The following is a 26,400-nucleotide window of genomic DNA, read 5'->3' on the forward strand; positions in this document are numbered from 1 at the left end:
TCTGTATCCCTGTCCTGATTCCATTACTTGTCCTAATCCTTGTGTCAGTCAAAGGGCCTGTGGGTACTGACAAGGCATATTACAATCCTGAGCAAAGTTACTCACTTGACTGCACTGATAACACAGCACTAGAGGTCTTGTGTACCCTTGTGGTTAGCCTCTATCTGTACACACATTCATTAGATACGGAGGAAGGAAGCACCGAAAATTAAAACCATTATCTTCTCCTCTACCTTCACCATTTGTCCTCACTCGACCAGTAATAGGACATTTTACAGGAAACAGTTCCTCATCCGTACTTCCTTTGCCCTTATCTTCCTCTTGAATTTCGTCCTCCCGAGTTTGAGCCATTCAAAATACTATGCATGCCTGATTAAGTCCTGTCGAAGCAAATTTCTGACACGCCTTCTTTTTCCCTTCTGCAGTGCGAAGTCTTATAACTAATTACGAGGTTCACGTCCAGTTTAACCTATTCCAATCCATATCCACAAAAACTGAAAGAAGTGTAATCCTGCACTATCCATAAGAGAAACATGTCTGACAAAATGGAAGGACTGGCAGCTCAATGTTTCAGGGTACAGAAGCTACTAGCGTGAAAGAAGTTCAAATAAGTGAGGAGGGAGACCTGTCTTTTTGATAAGTGTGGACATAACAACAGTGCCTTGAGAGGATAACGGGTCATTAAATGAGGCCATATGGTTAAAACGTAGAAACTAGAAGGGAATGGTCACTCTGTTGGGACCGCATTAATAAAAACTTCAATCAGAGAGCGCATACAAGAGCAGAAGACGTGTTGAGTGATTGCAGAAACCTATAGGAATAATAGAGCAGTGCTGGTTGGAGATTCTAATTTTCCCTGTATTAACTGGGCCACTCAAAGGGTAAAAGGCCCAGATGGGGTAAAATTTGTCAAACATGTCCAAGAAAGTTTCCTAAATCAATATGCAGAGGCCCCTAATCGGTAGGAGGCAACACTGGAACTCCTCTTAGGAAACGATGTTAGGCAAGTGACTGAAATGTCAGTAAAACAACACTTTGAGTCCAATGGCAATAACTCTCGTGGTTTTAACATAGTTATGGAAAAGAATAGGACAGGTCTTCAGGTTACGGTGCTAAACTGGAGAAGGGCCAATTTTGGGGCAATTGGGCAGGATTTAACAGAGGTCATTTGGATGAATCTGTTTGATGAAAAATCAACGTTGGGCAAATAGGAGGCTTTTATAAGTGTGATATCGAGAGTCCAAGCACAATATATCTCTGCTAGGGTGAAGGGAAAGCTGGCAGGTTTAGGGATCCCTGGCTGACGAGTGATATTGAGGCTGTGGTCAGGAAAAAGAAGATGGCATACTTTGGGTTTAAACTAATGGACTCAATTGAATCCCTAAATGATTATAAAAAGTGTCAGAGCACACTTAAGAGGGATCTCAGATGAGCTAAAATAGAGTATGAGATTGATCTGGCTAATAAGATTAAAGATAATCCCAAGAGGTTCTATAGCTATATTAAAAGTAAAATGGGGACTAGGGAGAGAATAGGTCGTTTTAAAGATTAGCATGGTTGTTTATGTGTGAAGCCACAGGAAGTGGAATAGATTTTTGATGAAGACTTCTCCTCAGAGTTCATTGTGGAATAAATAATTGATGCTAATGAAATTATGGAAACAAGTGGGGACAATTCAGACCGAATACGTATTACCAGAGAGGGGGTGTTTGCAACCTTAAAGCGCATTAAGGTGGATAATTCCCCAAGCCTGTTCAAGTCCATCCTCGGATATCGGGTGAGGCTAGGTAAGAAATTGCAGAGGCTCTTGCCGAGATTTTTGCTTCATCTTTAGCCACTGGTGAAACGCTGGAAGCCTGGAGGGTTGTTAATGTTGTTACACTGTTTAAGAAAAGTAGAAAAGACAAGACAGGGAATTGTAGACCAGTGAGCCTAATATCACTGATAGGAAAAGTAATGCAAGTGAAACTGAGGGTCAGGATCAAACAACGTTTGGACAGTGAAGGTCTGATTAGGAAAAGTGCGTGGCAAGTCACATCTGACAAATATTTTAGAGCTTTTCAAAGAGGTAACAAAGACGATATATGAGGATAGGGCAGTGGATGGTGTCTATACGTCCGTTCGCAAGACATTTGCCCAGGCCCCGCACAGTAGGCTAATCATGAAGGTTAGTACGCATGGTATTCAGGGAGAGTTTGCTATTTGCATTCAAAATTGCTCAATGGTATGAAGTAGAGGATGTTGTTTCGACATTATTTCTCGGACAGAAGAACTCTTACTCGTGATGTGCCACAGGGGACAGCGCTGGGACCTTTTTTACTTGTTATGCACATAAATGATCTGGGTGTGAATGTACAAGGCATGGTTAGTAAGTTTACAGATGATACCAAGTTAGGAGAATTATTGATAGCGAAATAGGTTAGCAAAAATTACAGAGGGTTATTGGTCAGATGGGGGAGTGGGTTGAGAATTGGCAAATGAAATTCAATACAGGTAAGTTTGAGGGGTTGTACTTTCGAAAATCAAACGAAGGAAAGACTGAGGCAGTAACTGGAAAAGTCCTGAGGAGTGTTGTGGAACAGATGGACCTAGGCATACAAGTACATAGTTCATTGATAGCCGCGTCACAGGTTGACAGGGCGATGAAGAAGGCATTTAGCATGATGGCCTTCATCGGTCAAGACATTGTGTATGTGAATGTTACGTTATGTTACAGTTGTTTAAGACATTGGTGTGGGCACACTTGGAGTATTGTATACAGTTTTGTGGCGCTGTTTTGGAAAGAGATATTTAAACAGGAAAGTGTGCGAAGAAGATTTAAGGGGTGGTTTCCAGGACTCGTAGGCCTGAGATATAAGGAGAGGTTGGCCAGGATAAAAATTGATTCCTTGGAACATACGAGAATGTGGGGTGACTTTACTGAGGTGTATAAAATCATGAGGGGCATGGATAGGATGAATGTGTATACTATTCTTTCCCCAGGGGTAGGGGATGAAAAGTAGCCCATAGGTTGACGGTGGGAGGGAAAAGATTTAAGAAGGACATAAGGGGCAACGTCTTCACTGAGAGAATGTTGTGTATATGGAATTAACTGCCAGGGAAAGTGGTAAAGGCAGGTATAATATTTTAAAAAAAACAAAATCATTTGAATGAATGGGACGATTTTAGAGTGATATGGGCCAAATTCTGGCAATTGGATCTGGCTAAGTGGGCCCATGGTCAGCATGTACTAGTTTGGGCCGAAGTGCCTGTTTCAATGCTGTATTACTCTATGAGACTGACTCTAACCACCATGTGTATACAGTCAGATGCTCTCCATTTGTTTTTCTACAACTATTTAAAGCCACCACTGGAACTCCTCCTGTTATAATCCAACGTAGTTAATATAGATTCATTCATAACTTCGAATTCCACTTCCTTTCGGGTTGAGGAGTAGGTAAAGCAGACTGACTTGCACATTTCAGCACTTTTTACATCTTCTCTCTCATCAAGCCCATGCAAAATCAGTGCTGAGAGCATCTTCAAAAAAAAAAGTATCTGCGGGGTTTCCAAAGTGCAGGCTATTTTTTTTTTTTTTTAAGGAATTTTCCCTAACTGCAGTATGGTAATTGGGATGGTGTAGGCAACTGAATGTGAGTCTTCACCTTTGGGGCGACTTGTGGTCATAGGATTTATCGAAGTAGGAGCAGATTCTGGGAATGCTGCAGAATTTGCTCCCTCTAGAAAGGGGACTCCTCGCCCGGTGCAGAATACCCTGAGCTTCTCCAACAGCTTCATCGATCCAGTCTATAATTAACACTTCCTTCAGACTCAACTCTCCCAAACGCACGTACCATGACCGTTTTTATTGACAGCTGAGATTGAAATTTTACATAAGCCTTCATGATACTGTAATTGATCAGGCATGGAGGTTTTACGTTCAGATTTTTTTCGCTGTTTCAAACAGCTAGATGTTGTATTTTAGGTGATTTCAGAGAACTGCAAAGTCAGATAAAATCGCCGTGTTTCTGAACTCACAAGGCAATGATGGCAGAGATGCTGCTCCTAGAGTGAGGAAGTTTTATGAAATGATCAGCATTACGTCGCTGTGTTTCTTTTCATCCAGATTTTAACTTATTTTAAAGAATCGATCTCCCTAGGTAGGACTGGGCAGCAAGTTTACCAAGATTAACCTGGTATGCATGAATGCTAATTGAACAAAACCACCTTGCTGAAAATGATACAGCAGTGACGTGAGCATTCTGAACCACGAAAAGTTTGACTGTTTTATATCACGATAACTAAAATTTGAGGGGCAAGTTAGTACTACCAACGACGTTTCTCATAAAATTACCGATTAACTTATGTAAGGAATGATGGAAATCTGTTGTAGATGTTTGTGGAGAGCTTTATGAGATTCATCTTTACAGGGGAGAAGATTTCCTATTAGTATTATCGCTGGACGGTTACTCCAGAAACCCAGATAACATTCTGGGGAATTGGGTTTGAATTCCGCCATGGCAGCTGGTGAAATTCACATTCAAGCAAAAAAAAAAAAAAATCTGGAAATAAGAATCCAATGATGACCAAAAATCCATTGGCGATTGTTTAGAAAATTCATTTGGTTCTCCAATGTCCTTCATGGAAGTGAAGCTGCCATCCTTATCTGGTCTGGCCTACATGAGATGCCAGACCCACAGCAATGTGATTGACTCTGAACTTCTCTCTGGGCCATTAGGGATGGGCAATAGATGCTGCCTACCCAGCGACGCCCTCGTACTGTTAATGAATAAAAATACAACTTAATACCTCATAGAGTTGGTTGGCTATGAGGAGTCATTGGGCAGATTGAATTTGGCTTCACTAGAATTTAACACATGTGGATTGAATTATATGTGCATATTTCTGGAAGATCTTGACAAGTACTAAATGGAATACACATTTCCTCCTTTGGGTGAGATCGTGAGACACTGTTTGCGAGTTATGAAATGCGACATTATGGCAAATATTTGCAGGTCTGTTTTACCTTTAACAGGATGAGCGAGTTTGGAAGTCTCTATATTGGATGCACTGGTGGTGGGATAATTGATAATTATTTGTTAAATGACAGGGGCTGATATTTTCTTGTTTACCAAGGCACTACAATTTTATCGAAATAAAGCGGTTTGAATGCAAACAAATAAGTTATGATCAGATTCAATGGCCAAACTGACTTGAATTCTCAAGTGGTCTTCGATATTAATTTTCATGTTTATCTGTATGTAACTACATGGTTATTTGCTTATGTTTACAGAACTTCAGAAGAGCGAAGTAGGTGAGGACTGTTTTAGAAAGTGATCTTTGCACTTAGAAAAAATATAACCAAAAGCAAAAAACAGTTTTCAAAAGTAAACAAAACAAACAACATTAATAATTGTATATCCGACAAAAGCGTTCCCATCTTACAATTCAACGCTCTTAAAAGCTAACGAATATTTGGCCAGAACAGGTTAGGTACATTCAATTTAAGAGAAAGTAGAATATAGGCAGCTGTTTCATTTACCTGTGAACACTTGGACGTCAGATATTTCCTGATAGAAGGTTGCAGTGACATGATGGATGCCCACACCCGCTTTTAAGTTGCCAGGAGAGCTGAAATGCGCACAACACTGCATTTTGCAAATTGTGGAAAACATCAGGTTTATTGTGGAAGGTGAAAATTTGGCCAGCATGTTGCATTACCTTTTTCTGGTCAGGAATGAGATGCTACACAATTTTAACTGTAATATAACGGTTGATAAACAAAAGAAATAAGCCTCTGGACTCTACACTGCACCATGCAATCAGAGATTGACTACACACTGTGTATCGGTACGCTATAAACATGGCATCATCTAATGTCTCATTCGAAAATATCTGCACCTTACATCAAATATAAGCGATCCCAATACTTTCCCTGTGAGATATTGATTATGCATGGTCTCCAGATAAGCGATGCCATGACACAGTGAAAACGTCACGTGGTATAATTCCCTCTGGAGACTCGATTGGTTGGATGTATGAATAAACTTTCCTCATCTGAATTTCTGACATGTGATCCTACCTACGCCCTCACCTGATAACGACCACCACCCCGCCTCACAATAAAATGTCATTGTCTCACTTGGCATCCAGCCACCTGAATCCCATCTATTTATCCAACGACTTGTTCATTTGAACTAGCAGCCATACCATTAAGTTTCTACAACGCAAGTTGCAAGGTAACTGCACAAAAATGTAAACTGACATTGAAATCTCCATGTCAACTTTGCCTCTTATTCAGTTGCCACAGCAATCAAGTGCATGTTAAGTTGTCCGAAACTTCAGTCTTGTTTTGCTAACAATATATTCCAGTGACCCTACCGCGATTTCCACATGCAAAAGTTCTCCCATTACATCACATTGTTAATGAATACCCTAAAACACCAACAATCAATAAAATGTTTCTTCCCTAATGCTGCTTATCGTGCAGCATTCATCCATCAGGATCGCCAACAAAACATCAGCTCTAGCCCCTCAACTACATTGAACACTTAAATCTAACAGGGACAATATCCTAATAACTCTGGCACATATATACTAAACACCAAACGAGACAAACCATTTATCAATTGTTGTTCGAGCACTGCAAGCACACATTTATCACACAACTCCCATATCCGGTCTCAGAAGCTAGCAATATGAATTAGATTCCTTTAATCTACGTGCAGTTTTTGAATTTTGCAATTGTAATTCGTACTGCTTTTGATTCATTGAATGATCATTATCTGAATAGAATGCTTTCTTTGCTGGCGTTGAGTTAGATCATGAAATGAAATATTGTGCAATTCTTATTTCGGAACTTTGGGAAAGAATTGTAATAATCTGTACTGCTGCCACTGCAGGTGGCTAACGAGAAGTTGAACAATTCTTTCTGACATATGTGTACTTTTGTGTTATGTCTCATAGCATTCAAAAAATGTCAAGAAGTTGAGAACTCTAACACATTGCAAACACTCCACAGATGAAATGATAAAGAAGTGCGATTGACACAGAAAGTTTATATCTGTTCAAGGGTGCTGGAAATCGATCAATAAAAAAAGGAAGTGTGTTTTAATCTGAACAAAATCAATGGATAAAAACAGACCAGTTGTTCTCCTCTACGAATATTGAAACTCCTGATATAACATGAAAGACACATTGAAGATCTGTCTGACTTCTATAAACATAATCTACTATTAACTACTGGTAAATTAAACACCGCTGCAATATTATAAGATGTCTTATACCTGCAGAAAATTTTGCATTTGTGTCCTTAATTGAAACACTTGCCAGTATCCATCACATGCACGTTGCTCTCTAACTGTGAATATTGATCAGAATTAAAATCTACGTTATTTCTCGCCTTAAAACACAATAAAGGACATCTGTGCTGCTCCAAATGAATAACCAAACAAATAAATCACTTTGTATTGACGCTGCCTAAACCATTTTACATTTTAAATTAGCCCATCCAGTAATGCCACCCATTAAACTGACCGCCATCATACATGAAAAGCCACCCCGTCTCATACTTTACCTTCCAGTTGTTCAGCTTTTCAAGCAAACCAGCAACGCAACCTCCACTTACTTGCTGGTATATAATTCTATTGCAATCTTTGCGTTATCTGTTTCTCCATTACAAAAACGATTGATGTTCCGAAAGATTGGACATCCTCTGCTTTGCCTCACTTGTAAACATTTTTATAGCTTATGTTAAGACAAATTGCGTTGTCACTGATCTCACAGACAATCATCTGTGACACTAAGTGTTGTGGAAACTGCAGCCCTGCTCCTTTAACAATTCACCCGACAATACATCTTCATAACCAATTACGTACAACGTTGTATTTCAGGAAATTGTCACTATACATAGGACCATCAAATCTCAAACATGTTCTTAGAGGTTATTCCACAACATTACACATTGGATTTCTTACCAAATCGGATGTACTGATATTCTATCAGAACAAACACTTAAACAATCATGGGAAAACACTCATTATAAAATTTTGAATCCCTTCTCCTCATGTTATCGATACATTGATATCCTCACACTGTCATTTATTGTTTCAATATCGTTTTGATGAATTTACCGAAGAGACTTTCTCTCATTCCAGCCAGGTTGACTTACTTAAATGGCAACGAGTCGTGCTTCAGTGGACGTTATATCCCTATTCTCGCTCCATAGTTCTCAGCATGACGTGTATTGGTATGGATCGTCCAGAAGTTACGAGCCATAAAATTCTGGACAATGCACAAGAAATTTTAAAAGTAAAAAGTTCTGTAATATCTAAGTGGAATGTATTCTGGAATAAAACGTTAAAACAATAAATATCAGGAAATTCTGGCCAAGAGAATTTGGAACAAATAATGACAGAAAGAAAACAAAAAACTATTATCAAAGTTTTGTTCCACAAAAAGTTGGGATAAAGTGAAGTAGAGAAAGAAGACTTGCTTCAATTCAATGACATGGAATTAAATGTTCAAAATTTCCTTTAATAATGAGTACCACATTGAAATATTTATTGTCACTCCTTGAAGGTTATGTAATCAAATAAGCTGGCAGAATTATTTGCAGTAATTAGATTTTGCTGTGATTGGAATGTTCTCTATAAACCATACAAAGTTGTTCTGCTTATGCATTTGCATTTATAATGAAAGGAATATAAATTGAATCCATGTTTTCTCCCTATGTTCAGTTGAAAAAAAATAGTGATTCTGGAGCTGCACAGATAGCCAGAGATGCATGTTGTCATGGATAGGAGTTATAACATGAAATAGAATGCTGCAGTTTCGACTTGAATGTAATAGTGCGGAATTGTATTCATTTTTGTGCAACTTGCACATTTGAATTTTACTTGTTGGTAATATGGGTATTTTAGCATGATTCTCAGCCAAGCTGATTTGCAGCAGTCCGACAGATATGAATAAGTGCAAAGAAGGTGAGAGTCAATAACAACAACAATAACAAAATTATTTGGTGAACGGATGGAAATAGATGGATTGGGCATCAAAATTCGTTCATAAATATATCTCTGACCAAGTTCATTTGTAATACAAAATCTGACACTATGGTAGTTAGACGCATTGGACAAATAAACATATTTTATAACATGATAGACTAAAATGTATATTGCACATTTTCTCGTGTAAGTAAATTTGAACTCAGAATGCACCATTTGCTAACCTAACAACATGGCCAGCGCATTCACTGGCTAGTAACTTTCAGGCCATATTCAAACCCTACTAGTCAATTTCATTACATATTGAACAATCTTGAGAATTCCCAGATCTGTGCCGTTTTCAATCTATTCTGCGAATTCATCCTCAGATAAGTTGATAGTCAGAAGGGAGTCGAATAATTTAAACTTACTAAAAAGAGTGAAGAAATGCAAAGAAGCATGGCACACCACTTAAGACCATCACATCAAACATTCTCAAGGCTCTTCGTGCAGTTGACATCATTAATGCCACAGTCGACATTACCTGCACAGTACAACATACAAATTGCAAAATCCTTGCGCAGACACACCCACCTCTATTTCGCCTTCTCCTTGATAGTAATCTATTCACAGCCTCATAAAATCCAAACTCAAAAATGACTGAATCACTCAGACAATAGGTATCACTTGCCTGTCGGCACAAGAAGAATTTCATGGAGCATCACATGCAGACACAGACTCAATAAACACATTATTCTGTTTCTTTCCATATCAACCCGGTAGATTTTTTTTTTCACTGTTCACCTTCATTAATTAGCGATATGGAGACTCACGCAACCACCTGCCAAACCAGATGCGTCGTGCTCTTACACTTAATCGTTTATGCTACTCTACTCCTCATTCATCCAGCAACCAATAATCGTACCTACCACTATACTGATTAACACAATACCTCGTGACAACATCATCCACTCTTCTTCCAATGTGACTTGGCATATAAAAGTAATCCCACGAGTCATGTCAACCATGCAAGCACTCACTTGTATAGAATCACTCCTCGCTAACTTAGTTTACATAATTCTCGTCACCCAGTTTCTGTAAATGTGATTTTGTTTTAAATTTTTAAAATCTATTTTACTTACATGCACAACAGAAAGATGAAACGTCAAAAACGGAATGTTGACTATTCGGTTATTCTTTCTGATGTTGCCTGCAAAGTTGTGGACTCTTCCAAATAGGATCTGCCTCTGTAGAAGCAATGAGACCTGGAATGAATCTAGAGAAGCATGTACTCTAATCTCTGCATGAATTCCTATTTTAGACGCTGTTCAAAAGAAAATGTTAATTTCGTTTTGAAAAATACACAGTGTGGTAACTTCGGTCCATATGGGACTTGAAATGAGAGACGGTGTCTTACTGATTTCTGCATTTTGTTTTAGTTGAGACGCATATGGAGTTAAGAAAGATAAACAGAACACCAACTGAAACATTTTATATTACATAGCATTGATGGTGCAGCGGACTGTGAAGAAGGTTATTTAAGTGTACAGAGGGATCTGTATGAATTGGGCTGAGGAGTGTTAGATGGCATTTAATTTAGATAAATTTGGGAAGTTGCATTTTTATAAGACAAACCATGGCAGGATTTACGAAGTTAAGGGCAGACTCTAGGAAATGTTGGTGAACAGAGAAGTTGAAGGCTACAGATACGTTTTTCCTTGAAATTGGCCTCGAAGATAGACAGGGTGGAGAAGAAGGTGTTTGTCACTCTTGCCTGTATTGATCACATCATTTGGAAAGACATTGACGAGGTAATTTCTGGGATACTGTGTACAGTTCTGGTCGCCTCACTGTAGGAAGGATGATATTACGTTGGAAAATGTGCAGAAAACAGTGTCTTCTGCCGCGACTGGAGGAATTGAGTCATAAGAAGATGCTGGATCGTCAAGGATTTGTTTGATGGAACGTAATATGTTGAGGGGGGACCACATACATGGTTATGAATCCATCAGTGGTAAGGCAAATAACCAAGTCCTTTTCCCTAGCGTAGAGTTGTTTATAACTAGATGGACAAAATAGATGTTGATAAAGACGTTTCCTTTGTTCTGTACGAAAATAAATTGAATGAAGAATATATGCCTAGACGTAGGGGAACAGAGATGATCTTACTGTGAAGAAGAACGAACGACAATTTTGATGTGAAGACTAAAACAACAATTCTATGATCATAAAATTCTGAAGAGCGCCAGAAGATTGTGATTGAGCAGAAGTAGTGAATATGAAACATGTTCATGGATAGAAAAAAATGAGAGCTGAGGGAATTAGGATACATACAGATTAATAATAGTTAGGTGTATTTTAGTTGACATGAAAACTACCAAAATCGACGAAGAGAAAATAATAGAAATGTCTCCATAGCTGCAAAAGTGCTGAGTACATATCAGCATCGATTACAAGGAGGAGAAAAAGGAGATCCACATAAGATTACGATAATTTAAGTCTGTGGGATCTGGTGGAAGATGCAAAATTACAGAGTCCAATTTATTTTTATATAAATGCTGCTTAGATTGTTCATTGAATTTTAAGCATGTCGACAGTACTGTTTAGATTGTTCTAGTCCACCGGTTAGCATTTCAGAATTCAGTACATTGAATTAACAACGATTACGAAGTTCATGGACCTAATGCTTTTGAAGAAATATATGAATACTTTTGGAGACGCAAGTTGAGTGTGAAGTTGACCTGTGCAATAAGGATGGGTTGCAACTGAACCGGAAGGGCACTAATATCCTGGGAAGGAGGTTTGATCTAGCTATTCGGGATGGCTTAAACTAGATTGGCAGGGGGTGGGGAACCGGATTTGTAATTCAGAGGTTGAGGTATTCAGCCATCCAACAGACACAACAGGGAGTGAGGTTGTTAAGAAAGAAATGCGGTCGATGAAGCATACTTGTTGGCAAAGGGATGGTTTAAAGTGTGTATACTTCAATGCTAGAAGTATCAGAAATAAGGCGCATTAACTTAGAACATTTGTCAGTACTTGGTACTACGATGTTGTGGCCATTACAGAAACTTGGGTAATGCAGGGACAGGAATGGTTGTTGGAAGTCCCTGGAATTAGATGCTTTAAAAGAAATAGGGAGGGTGGTAAAATTGGCGAGGGAGTGGCATTGCTCGTCAGGTCTTGTACAGCAGCTACTGAAAGGCAGTTCGAGAATGATATGTTTACAGAGTCAGTTTGGGTTGAGTTCAGGAGCAAGAAAGGGGCAGTCACTTTGTTGGTATTTTTTTTATACAGATCCCTTAATAGTTGCAGAGGAATGGAGGAGCGGATTGGAAGGCAGATATTGGTTAGGTGCAGAAGTCACAGTGTTGCATTCATGGGTGTTTTCAAATTTCCAAATATTGTTTGGAACATTTTTAGTTTTAATAGTTTAGATGGAGAGGATTTTGTCCAGTGCGTTCAGAAGGGATTCCTGACACAGTATGTAGATAGATCAACACGAGGAGTAGTCACTTTGGATTTGGTGCTTGGCAATGAACCGGGACAAGTGTTGGACCGATTGACAGGAGAGCATTTTGGTAGTAGCGATCATAACTCCGTTATGTTTACATAGTCATGGAAAAGGATAGGTTGATAAAGCAGGGTAAGGTTTATAATTGGGGAAAGGGTAATTATAATTCTGTGAGGCAAGAACTGGGTAACAAAAAAATGGGAACAGATGCTGTCAGGGAAGAACACTGTGGAAATGTGGAGATTGTTTAAGGAATGCATACTGCGTGTGCTCGATATGTTTGTCCCTAGCAGGCAGGGAAAATGTGATCGAGTGAGGGAGCCTTGATTCTCAAGAGAGATCGAACGACTAGTTAAGAGGAAGAAGGATGCTTATATAAGGTTTAGGAAACAAGGATCGGAAAAGGCCCGAGAGGGATACAAGTTATCCAGGAAGGAGTTGAAGAAAGGAAAGGTATAAGGAGGCATAAGAAAACGTTGGCAGATAGGATCAACGGAAGCCCCAAGGCTTTTTACATGTACGTGAGCAATAAGAGAATGACCAAAGAAAGGGTACGGCCGATCAAGGATTGTAAAGGGAATTTGTGTACGGATCCTAAAGAGATAAGAGAGGTCCTCAATGAATACTTTTCTTCGGTATTCACAACTGAAAGGGACCTAGTTGTAGGAGAGGACAGTGTGAAACAGACTGGTAGGCTAGAGGATGGATGTTAATAAGAAAGATGCACTCGGAATTTTGAAGAACTTGGAGATAGATGAGATTCCTGGGCCTGATAGGATTTATCCAAGAATTCTATGGGAAGTGAGGGAAGGGATTGCAGGGCCTTTGGCGATGTTCTTTTCGTCCTCACTGCCCAAGGGTATAGTGCTGGAAGATTGGAGAGTGGCAAACGTCATTCCCTTGTTCATAAAAGTGAATAGAGATAACTGCAGAAATTACAGGCCAGTAAGTCTTACTTCAGTGGTGGGTAAATTATTGGAAAGGGCTCTGAAAGATAGGATTTATGATCACTTGGACAGGAAAAGTTTGATTCATGATAGTCAGCATGGATTTGTGAGGAGTAGATCATGCCTCACAAACCTAATTGAATTCTTTGAAGAGGTGAACAAACATGTGGATGAAGGTAGAGCAGTGGATGTGGTATACATGGATTTACGTAAGGCGTTTGATAAGGTTCCCCATGGTAGGCTCAAGCAGAAAATAAGGAGGCATGGGATAGGGGGAAATGTGGCAGATTGGATTCAGATTTGGCTGACCCTTAGAAGACAAAGGGTGTTAGTGAACGGAAAATATTCAACATGGTGCTCAGTTACGAGTGGTGTACCACAAGGATCTGTTGTGGGTCCTCTTCTATTTCTGATCTTTGTAAATAATTTGGATGTAGGAGTGAAAGGGTGGATTAATAAGTTCGCGGATGATACGAAGGTGGGTTGAGTTGTGGATAGTGCAGAGGGCTGTTCTAGGTTACGTAGGGACATTGATAGAATGCAGAGCTGGACTGAAAAGTGGCAGATGGAGTTTAACCCTGAAAAGTGTGAGTTGATTCATTTTGGAAGGATAAATTTGAAAGCAGAATGTAGAGTTAACGGAAAGATTCTTGGCAGTGTGGAGATGCAGAGGGATCTTGGGGTTCATGTCCACAGTTTCCTGAAAGCTGTCACCCAGGTGGATAGAATTGTTAAGGAGGCGTATGGTGCATTAGCTTTCTTTAATAGATGGATTGAGTTCAAGAGCCGTGAAGTTATGCTCCAGCTATACAAAACCTGGGTTCGGCCATATCTGGAGTATTGTGTCCAGTTCTCGTCGCCTCATTACAGGAAAGATGTTGAAGCGTTGGAAAGGATGCAGAGGAGATTTACCAGGATGTTGCCTGGAGTGGAGGGAAGGTCTTACGAGGAAAGTTTGAGAGAGCGAGCGCTTTTCTCTTTAGAACGACGAAGGATGAGAGGTGACTTGATAGAGGTGTACAACACGGTCAGAGGTATAGCTAGAGTGGACAGCCAGAGACTTTTTTGTTCGAGCGTGGAGGTAGCTATTACGAGGGGGCATAGTTTTAAAGTGAGTGGAGGTAGATATACGGGATACTTCAGAGGTAGGGTCTTTATTCAGAGAGTGGTAGAGGCGTGGAATACATTGCCGGCGAGTGTAGTGGAGTCGGCCTCATTAGGAGCATTTAAGCGGATATTAGAAAGGCATATGGATGATAATATAAGGTAGGGATTGATGTTTGATAGACCTTAGGTTTAGGATAAAAGTTTGGCACAACATCGTGAGCGGAAGGGCCTGTACTGTGCTGTAATGTGCCGTACTGTTCTATGTCCAATACTGTGTGTTTCAACGTTAAGTGCAACAATCATTTAAGAAAACGTCAACACAAACGAACATTCAGTGAAGATTAGCATGGTACTTGATTGCATTTGGGGCGTGTGGGTTTTCAAAAACCTTGATCAAGTAAATCCAATTGACCAGAAATTTAATTTAACAACAACTAATTCAGGAAGTATTAGATAGCTAGACTATGAATACAAAACAGTTTTCAACCAGTTTAGTAATGATCATGGGAAAAAGTAGGTCAAATTCTCATTTCCTGTTATAAATTAAGATTTACACAAAACTTCCTGTTTGGAAAAAAATAGAATAATTCAGAAGAGTGGTGTTATTGTTGTATGATACCTTCCTCCCCTCCACCCCTCATCCAGGTGAAGCTTCGTGTTGTGGTGAAGTTATTCCATTGGGAAACCTAACCTTTGATTTCATTGAATTTCACCTTTAATATCCGAATTTTTACTTATAATGGCAAATGCGGTGTAGTCTTATTTCCACTCACTATCTTAGATCACTTTAATTATTTTGCTCCACATGTGGCTGGGAAGTGACTGGTTACAAAAACACGTTCCCCACGACGAACAATGAGAGGTGACTTGATCGAGGTGTACAACACGATCAGAGGTATAGACAGAGTGGACAGCCAGAGACTTTTTTTTTCGAGCGTGGAGGTAGCTATTACGAGGGGGCATAGTTTTAAAGTGAGTGGAGGTAGATATAGGGTATACTTCAGAGGTAGGGTCTTTACTCAGAGAGTGGTAGAGGCGTGGAATACATTGCCAGCGAGTGTAGTGGAGTCGGCCTCATTAGGAGCATTTAAGCGGATATTAGATAGGCATATGGATGATAATATAAGGTAGAGGTTGATGTTTGATAGACCTTAGGTTTAGGATAAAAGTTTGGCACAACATCGTGGGCGGAAGGGCCTGTACTGTGCTGTAATGTGCCGTACTGTTCTATGTCCAATACTGTGTGTTTCAACGTTAAGTGCAACAATCATTTAAGAAAACGTCAACACAAACGAACATTCCAGGTAAGATCCAAACAGCCAAGGGAGAAAACGTGATGGCAACGTTTTTTTTTACAATGTCATACAGACTACAAACAAATGTACTGAATGGGAACCTGACGCTGACAGTTGGATTGTATGGTAATTGTCTTGACATGGTTATTGATACTTCAAGTTGGTTGGCGAAACAAATGTTCAATGTTAGGTGGGCCTTTCGGAGTTGAATAATATCATAAAGTGTCACTGGTGTAATTTATGTCTTTGGTAATTCTTGGACAAAGATGGAAAATTATTTAACTTTTCCAGTATGCCAGGCAACATGATCGCACATGTGTGGCAGTTCCTGTTACACTTCGACTGCAGTATTGATGGATGTGAACATGGATGAAAACGTTGTTCGTGCATCCAATTTATGGGCGTGTACATGGATCTTGCACATTTCTGGATCATTCCAACGAATGGAACAGATTTGATATGTAATAAAGAATCAAGCTGTTCAGTTAGCCAATGCTTTGGAAGCACTTCAAATCTTCAAGGTATCAAACATCTCGTACGTCCAGTGAAGTTATAAAATGACTTCAGTGTTCGCATTCAGGTGGAGTTGAGGGTTTTCTTTGCAATGTTAATGTATGATTTTCCACCAAACCTTGAAAAGTGTGAGAATTTTTTTAGCAGAATTATTTGGATTTCTGTAACGAATGAGAAACCACAAGAATAGCAATTAGCTTTCAGGTGAACGTCGTATGGCTATATGCCGTGACATCCATTTGTGTATCTTTACATTTGATAATTCATTTCTCGATCTGAAGACCAAGGAATTTCTCCCACTGAATTTGTAAAATCTGTCATACAGTTCAAATATAATGTTTATTTGTTTATTTTTTTTTGTCTAATGTCTATTTCAGATCTTAAGATGTTGAAAGGAGGTGAGGGCAATGAAAGAGAAGGCAGACGTTTCTGGAAAGCCCAACTACAATTAAACACAATCAATCAATATTGCTTTTCTTATGCTGCAACATATCAACCAGTAAATCTGGTCAATTAGTTTACACTGTTCTTAATGGAGGAAATCGTTTGAACAAAATAATAATAGATGCAATGAAAATTAATTCACCATCTCATAGACAGTGAAAATTAAAAAAAAAAACCTACTCTGGTCAGGAAACATAAATTGTCCACTTCATTTTTTATAAATAAAAAAAAAGTTTTGTTGCAATGCCGTTGCGTGAGACAGATTGGGAACAAATGCCGCAACATGTTGATTCAGGTGAACTTTTATGACTGTTTCTTAAACAGTTACTAACATTGAAGCTAATTATTATTTTGCCGTATTTGGGAAAAGTGAAAATGTTATTTAAATAATTTTCTCTTCTTATTTCAGAGCTTGGAAAAAAAGAAGCGAGTAAGGACAGGGGGTATATTTGTTTCCAGATACAACATTAACAAAGAGTCTACAGAGACAATTGTTGTGTTCGCATGCCATATGACAACAGGTTAATATTCTTACGTAATTTGTAATGAGAAACAAATAGTTTAGATATTCGCCATCAGCCGAGTAGACAGTCATTCTGTTTGAACCTTCAATGTTGAGGCCAACGTATTGACAGTAGAATTTGAAGAAAGAGAGAGAAATATAGATCGCAGTGATTCTTGCAGCAGCTATTTTTGTGGTGATCAAATAGTTCTCTGAACTGTCAGCAAATACGTTGTTTGGGCTTCCAGTATCTTTGCTCTTTCATTTGTAGGACACAAATGCCTCACAAATATTTTCCCTAACAAGGTTATATCAATGTAACTAATTTCCAGAAACTCTTCATATACCACAAAACAATCATTCTTCACCAGCTTCTCAATGCCCCAGAACAGTAGGCCAGAGGCTGAGGGTCATTACATCCTGCTAATACTACGAAACACATCATCAATATTGTGGAGATGGAATAAACCAATTCGATCCACTTAGTCAAAGAACGTTTAAAAATGGAAAAGAAAACTGCTTCTGTAATGTTATTTAGGAAAGGAAATTTGTCCTTCCTCTCTGAATCTTCTTCTTTTGAATCCAGATAAACAGCGTTGCTGTTAATATTTAACTGCCATGAGGCGAGGCCTGAAAATTAAGTCCATTCTGGCATCACTAGTCTTAAGAAATGCCAGCATACAATACGTTTGGCATAGATTGGCAGAGACAAATTCGTCTTCTCTGTCGCCAAGGCAGACATGCACTGTAAGACAGAGGCAGGAAAATATTTTTGCTTACAGAGAGATCATAGCAAGATGCATAATAAATAAAATTAAACATTAATTAAATTTCTCAACCTGAAAAATTAATAAATACACAAGGTCGATGGTGATTGTATAATTACAGGGAGGTAAAGAACGAGTGAATCCTAATGACAAGTGTTTACATGTGTTGTTACAGAACCAGGCAGGAAGATTCTGATACATGCAAACAGAAGCGATACAGAGTGGCACAGGACAGAAGAAAAAAAAGTTTGAATAGAAACGCCAATACATGTAAACCATGACAGATAGACTAAGCTACTAAACAAAGATGATTCCAATTTCGAAATAGGAGTGCTTCACTTCAACTAGTGGAAAAAATAGTGACGGTTGAAATGGCTGAGATTTGGTCATTTTCACAGACAAGCACCGTTTAATTCACTACCAATTTGACAATGGAGGATAGCGAATGATCTGAATTGCAGGAGAAGCACGGAAAATGCAAGAAAACTGACATTTAGGGAAACAACGATGCAATCGTACAAAAGTCTGCTATTTAATTGAAAATTCCATACTTTTGAAGCCACAAAATTCAGGATATACGTCGAATAATTGACACGTAGATGGAGAATGCAGTCTTAAATTCAAATATAGTATACAGTATATGAAAGTGCAACGATAAGTGAGTAATTGTCAGAGAAAGCATGGCATATTCAAATACTGGAATTTGAACGGTCGAAAAACAATTAAGCAATAAACTTTTAAAAAATCGATTTCAAAAGAAAGAAAAGTAGTCTAATTAGACTATTACGTGTCTGCTAAATGCAAAATCATTGCAGTCATAGATGTGTTCTGTTGATTTACGTGTATGTGTTCAGTTGATTTATTTAATAGTCAAGGTTGGAAGAAGTGATTGAACATTGGAAAGTTCAGACAGACAGCAGAAGTGCACGTGACTAGGAATTACCTATTGTTCCACAGGATTGATGATTATCATTTAATCTGAATGAGAGTGTGTCAGTGATTGTGATTGAAATGATCATGACGTTGAAAAGTATCAATTCAAGAAAGGAGGGCTGCTAAGGAGAATTGCATTTGCTCTCGTTCATAATATAACGATAGGTGTTTGACACTGTTCACTGCACCAATGATTGGGAATGCAAAGGGATTTGATGGCTTCCTTGTGCCAGTAAACTGGATATCTACACTGTGCTGCACAAATAAAGTCACTGGCAATACAATCAGTGATTGATCGTCAAGTACATCAGAAACAGAAAGAAAACAAGAAGAAAGAGGAAAGGGTCACTTCTTAAGAAGCCTGGGAAGTTGCATGTGAAGAAAATATAAGTACCAGCTAGCACTTCTCTGCAATAATATCTGCATTGTAATTGAGCACAGTGCAATTTTACATAGAATTGATCAGAATAGAAATGAAAGTGATTGAGCCAAATACTTGGAAGTGTGTAATTTGTTCTTGTTCGTGGATCATTAGCACCAATACTGCTGAAAGTCAATTTTATACCATTAGAACAGTGAAGTCTGAAACACTTTTGAACTCGGGATATTGCAGATAGGGAATCTCAGGAAGTAGACAAGAGTTCAAGTTAAACAAAATTCATTGAGCAGTAAAGATTTAGAAAATCTTTCAGTCAGTGAGAGATTTGATGTAGAATAGCAAAACAGATTAATGCAAGGTGAAGTTCAGAAAATGAAGGCAGTAGTAGAGCCAACAAAAATTTTACCACAAAGGTTCTTTTTTTTCAGCTCGCAGACAAGATTGGATTTTATACATAAGAACAAACACTGAAGTTTCTGTATCTGGATGCACAGCACATTACGAAAAGGAAAGAAAAGGAAAAGTTAGCACACAACATTGTGAACACATATAATCTTATAGCCGTCGAGAGACTGATCCCAGCATGGCAAGCAATACCAGGACCATATGGCATTCAGTAAAACATGAAATCATTTAAGATTGGAGGGCTGCATTATTAATTATAAAGACAATCGTGCGATTTATGAAGGTAACGCTGAGTCCTGAGATCAGGAAGCAGATTTTGTGTGGGTGGACATGAAAGCAGTCACTAGGTAAACTAATCTGCAGGCCCTTGAATATTAATGTCGATTCAGGGCGAAGTACAGATGTAGTGATCATGGGCGCATCTGATAAACGAAACCCATAAATATAAGGGATCTTAATTGTAAGGTACAAAGTGTGGATTTTTTTTTTAAATTAGTAACAGCAATGAGGATTGTGTAGGTTGTTTCTACAGCGTAGTTCCTGATGGTCACGTGTTAGGGAAATGTCAATAACTCAGGCCATACTGGTTAACAGTGTAGTTAGGAAGGCTCCTGGGACACTTGGCTTTACCAGTATTGGCATAGATTAGAAGAGCATAAAAGTCATGTTGGAGTTGTACGGCACATAGGTTAAGCCACTGCTGAAATATTTTGTTCATGACGGGTCTCCTAACCACAGGAGTAATGCAATTGCACTGAATTGTGTGCCGCGTGGATTCAGCAAAATGTTGCCTAAGATGGACCATCCCAGCTATGAAGATACGTATGATAAGACTCCGTTGATTTCTATGGAGCAGTGAAGCCTGAGGAGGGGACGTAATTGAGGCATAAAGGATAAAGAGGGGAATGCAAAATATTAGTATGAAGCAGCTGTTTCCGTTTATCAAAGTGTCAGTAACAAAGTGGTATCACTGTAAGTGAAAGACAAAAGATTTGGAAGTATTTGAAGTGAAGAAGTCTCTCTCAAATAGTATTGGGGAACTTGCGTGCATTGCCTGGGAGTGTAATTAAGGTGGCAAATCTAAACACGCTGAATAAGGTCTATCATAACATTCAAAGGTATGTTCCTAGTGTAGGAAAATAGAACGAATGAAAGTTTCACTTTTTTTTGAAGCTACAAGCTCGATGGTCAGCAGGACCACTTCTGTGCTACATGATTCTACTCTTTTATGCTTTATTGATTCAAGCATTGCAGTGATGACGCCGAAAGTATGACATATATTTCTGCCCCCGTTGTTAAGAGATTAAGTAATTGTGTTTGAGGTGATTCCATCAAAGATATTATGGATTGAAAACAGAAACGAGTGAGTGTTCTTTTCGGGACAAATTGGATAGGCTGACATTCTCATGACAGGTGTTGATTATTGGGGTGTGATTTGGCTGAGCATAACAAAATTCAGAGTCGACCTGACAAGATGTATGCATATGCTTTTGGGTGAATCAACATGCAGTGAGAACTGTTTTAAAAATGCAGCTTCGCATATGTAACAATGTTGGGACAGGAGAGTACTGGCACCGAATGTTTTGTTCCTTTTTAGAGATTGTTGTACCGTTGGATCCACCGAAATGAAAACGCGGTGGATGCAGGGTAGTTAAAGATTTTGGAGACAAAATTTCATTCACTTCTGCTTTGCAAAGGAACGAAATGTTGTTATGGTTAAATAGGAATGTAAAATTCAGAATAACATATTAGACTTGATATGATCTATTTGAACAGTGAATCAGACTTGAAATACCACACATCACACAATAGCACAATTTACATGTTTTGATGATCACTAATTTACATTACATTGGAGTAGGTCAATGCAGTGCAGAGAACAAGGGGGCAGTTATACACAATGTGAATGTAACTGCATTTATTTTTGGCACAGGTGTTGTTTGTTACCAGTAATTATAAGGAGAATGTTAGAAATACTTGAACTAAGTTTTTATGCAATCATGGTCAGCCGCGATATTCCTTTTTTGTTTTTACAAGCATTAAGCACGTAAACAATCCACTGCACAGCGATTAGTCCTGACAAATTTGACCTTGAAATGGTTACTGTAATAGGGTAGGAAGTGGAATAACATCTCGGGATCAGACAATTTTGGCGTGAAAACTTCTCTTTTTTTAATTTCCTGGATGGTTTTTCTGGAAATTTGCTTGGACAATTTATCCGCGGAAACATTTTTTTTTTTGCACAGAATGTATCTTTATTTTCTGTTCTTCCCTAAAGAGCTTACGAAATGGACAAAAGGTGAGACCTAAAGAAAAATGAGATAGTGACAGCTGAGACTTTATCGAAAAAAACAAAATTGCTTCACCTCTAAACACGTTATATTGCTTCTAACATTTATTGACTGGCCAAGGACTGCTTGCAATAACGGGGGATAAAAATATCATGTTTAGTCGCAGATGATAAAACAAATAGAAAGATTCTAAAGCAGAAATTTTCACTGGAACATAAGTATCATTTCCTCTGACGTATTGATACTCAGAGTCCAAAGAACTTGACGTATGCTCTTAGGGACACTTGGAACTGTTTTATTATTCAAAGTAACTTACCTTGATTGTTGGCCAAGAAAACAAATTAGCATCTAATCCTCTCTACCGGCATGACTCATGATGCTATGGCATGTGATATTATGGCATCAGACAAATCTATGAGTTTCATTCTTCTGTACAAACACACTCGAGGTAGTCGAATGACAAACGTTACTTCTGTTCCCGAGATCTTTCAAAGATCAAAGACACAGACGTCGCAGACACTCGATCACAAGCTGTACCACTGGACAAAAAGCCACCTGATATAACCTACACCATTATCTGACTGACTTCGCCTTAGTTCGTCAAAGAACACTTTAGCTAAGTACTTTCCTAGTGACTGAATTACAACGTCTGCCATAACTTTCCCAATTAGCGCCTACAGGCTTGACAAGATATCGTCATATCGTCTTATGAACTATTCACCGTTATCATCTACCAACCTGAGTCAAAACCTTCCAAAGGACTAAATTATCGTGTGATACAGTGCACACATGTGATACCATCTGTACACATGTCTTGACATCACTTAACATTAGCAGATCACCCGCAAGCCAATTTTCTAGCCTAACCAACACTATCACTTTATCCATGTGCCAACATGTCACATGAGCACATTTTATCTGACTACCTGTCACAGAGAGAAAAAAAAAAACACATTTAAGCTCTTCAGGAAGTAGAGGTTTTCTCCTGTATATAATCGATCGTAAAAAAAAATCTCTTACCTACAAATTAAGACATCGAGTCCTCTCGTACAATCACCCTGAAATGAAAATACGAACAAGGAACAACTGTAGCTGATTGGGCATATCAAACCTGCATTAAGCCATTGCTGACTTGATTTTAGCTTTGATTGAACATTTCTGTATATACCTTCTAATCATTCAAAATCTGGAAATCACCTGATGGGAAAAAAAAGTCAGCTGCAATGAATGGAAAATGATGTGATTTCCACGATTAGCTGCATCAATGGTCTCTCAATTGTTTACTGGGTAATGTCTGTTGGGATTGATACCGTATGGAAGTCTGGCTGCAAAATAAGGCCTGTGAAAATTCTTTTTTTTGCAGTGTCTGTGGTTGAGAATGTATTAACAAGGCTTAAACTTAACTTTCATTGGATAACGTGAAAAAGTCAGATTCAATAACAAATAATGATAAACTAATCCAAATAACAATATATTACAGTACATTACATTTAATTTTGAAACCTTGAATTCGTTTGGCTAGTAAATAAATAGGAATGACATTTATTTACGTATTTTAAATGTTGCTTGTCTTCTTTCAGACATTGCAAAAGAAGAAACAAGTAAGTACGTTAAAAAATAACGATGTGAACGTTTTTGCAGTGCAACACCACAATGAGCAATGCCTGCATATAATTCGGACTGCAACAATGTCAGCACTGTGGGTTTTTTTGTGTGTATTGGACATACCGCAGAGGCCTGGATTGGATTCATTTTATAGTGCATACAACAAATTGCTTCCAACGTCATGGAGTGGATAGCAATGAATATGGTTACCATCAGGGACTGAATTAGCTGGAGAGGCAGATTAGATGATAATCAAGTAGGTAGGTAGATAATCACACACAAACCGATAGCCACACGCACACACACACAAACACACACACACACACACACACACACACACACCCCAACACCCAGACACAGATACACACCTACACGATGTTTATAAGTGTGGTTCCAAAAAATCTGGCGGCTTTATCTTGTATGGTATCAAGATTCGTATGTATTGTTCGAGCTGCAAGCTTGTCTGCAAATCGTGTAATCAAATTCCTCGCGTGTGCCTTGTAGAAGCCGGATCAGTTTTTGCTGTGCAAGAAGTGAATTGCTCCCTGGAAAACTCCTCGGTTCAGACATGTTTGTGCAACTGCTGCATTGATATGGTGAGTCCAGTTTAGCTTCTGATCAATGGCTACGTCCTAGCTCGTTGATATTGACTGGTTCTGTGATAATAACGCCATTGAACGTCACGTGGTAGTGGTTAGATTTTCTCTTATGGGCGATAGTCGTTGCCTGGCATTTGCGTGGCATAAATATTCCTTATCACACTTCAGCCTAAGCCTGGATATTGTTCTTTCTTCATTTATAATGGGGTCATTTCAGTTTCAGAGGGCACAGTAATGGTGCTGAACAATGTAAGTTCATTGGTGAACATCTGAACTTATAATGAAGAGAAGGTCAAATCCTAGATATTTGACATGTAGCATCAAGAGCTACTTTCTATTGTCAGCTCTTACTTCAGTCAGGAAAGAATTCGTTTTATTCTCTCACTTGATTCCCATTGACGAGAATTTCGCATAAGCTTGTTAATGTCACAGTTGACAAAACAAAAGGCCTTGATGTTAATGATTGTCACCTTGAACTCACCTCTGGAATTCAATAATTGTATCCATGTTTGAACTAAGTCTGCGATAATGTGAGAAGTTAGTTGGTTCTGCCAAAAACAAAACTTTGCATCACTGTCATCATTGCTGCTAAATAGCTGCATTTTGCCAACATTGTCAATGACAACTTCCATCGCTTTGCTACTGCTTGTGATGAAACTAATGGGGTATTAATTAGCCGACTTACTTATTGTCAGGCAATTTGTCTGTATGACATGCAGGAAATTTATTCATATGTTTGGCTAGATAATGGTGTTTTAGCAGTACGGCAAAAGCTTGGCTAGAGGTGCGTCCTGTTCTGCAGGACATGCATAAGACCATAAGACATAGGAGCAGAAGTTAGGTCATTCGGCCCATCGAGTTTGCTCCACCATTCATTCATTGGTGATAAGTTCCTCAACCCCACTCTCCCACTTTCTCCCCGTAACCCTTGCTCCCCTTGAGAATCAAGAACCTATCTATCTCAGTCTTAAAAATACTCAATGACTTGGCCTCCACAGCCTTCTGTGGCAGTGAATTCCATAGATTCACCACTCTCGCTGAAGGAGTTTCTCCTTATTCCTGTTCTAACAGATCTTCCTTTTACTCTAAGGCTGTGCCCTCGGGCCGTAGCCTCTCCTACTAATTGAAGCATCTTCCCAACATCCACTCTGTCCAGGTCATCCAGTATTCTGTAAGTTACAACTAGATGTACCCTCAACCTTCTAAACTCCAATGAGTATAGTCCCAGAGTCCTCAAACTTTCCTTTATATTTTAAGCTTCTCATTCCTGAAGCAATTCTCCTGAACCTTCTCTGAGCCCGTTCCAGGGCCAATGTATCCTTCCTGAGATATGGGGTGATTTTGCTGGAATGCTGTATGAGCCCATAGAATTTGCTTTAACCAGTGCCTCCAAAAGGTTATTAATCTCACAGGGAATTAATCAAATTTGCTTTATGCTGACATCTGTTGTAGTGGAGGCCTCTAGAGGAGGTGGACTCGAATTAGTCACTCGCTGCTTCTAGCTGATTTTTTTTTTGCGAATTCCTCAGTCATGTATTGTACAATGATATACAGGTCCCTGTATTGTTGAGAAGGGAGATACTTCTGGAGCCTCCATCTCCAGTGTGTTACTTAGTTTTCCATACCTGTCACGACTAGATGCGCCTGGACTGCAGAATTTAAATCTGGACACTTTGTTGTTGAATCAATTAGCTATGTCTATCGCTTACTGCTTATGTTGTTTGGCATGCATGTGGACCTTTATTGTAGCTTCACCAGGTTGACACCACAGCTTTGCTATGCATGATAGAGTTCCTTGCATGCCCTCCTGCAGAGTTTGAACATGCCACCATTGAATATTATTGGATTGTAATCGGATTATCCGCCATTGGATTATAATTCTGACGCTGCTAAAACTCAATCGTGCATTATGTTTACTTAGACTTGCGTTGCCACATTTGTTCAAACCCTGTTCAATTATGCACAGCAGCAGTGTCACAAGACATTATGTAAGCTCTAATCAACGTGAAGGCAGGACTTGGTCTCCATGAGGGCAGTGCGTTGGTCGCTCCTAACTGTACCGTCAGTTAGTTATTATTCACTATTGGTTGGAGGCACCCCTGGTTAGGCTAGCATTTAACTCCAGAAGGCAGTTAAAAG

Source organism: Rhincodon typus, chromosome 47 (assembly GCF_021869965.1).
Source record: "Rhincodon typus isolate 14 chromosome 47, sRhiTyp1.1, whole genome shotgun sequence".
Classification (NCBI taxonomy): Eukaryota; Metazoa; Chordata; class Chondrichthyes; order Orectolobiformes; family Rhincodontidae; genus Rhincodon; species Rhincodon typus.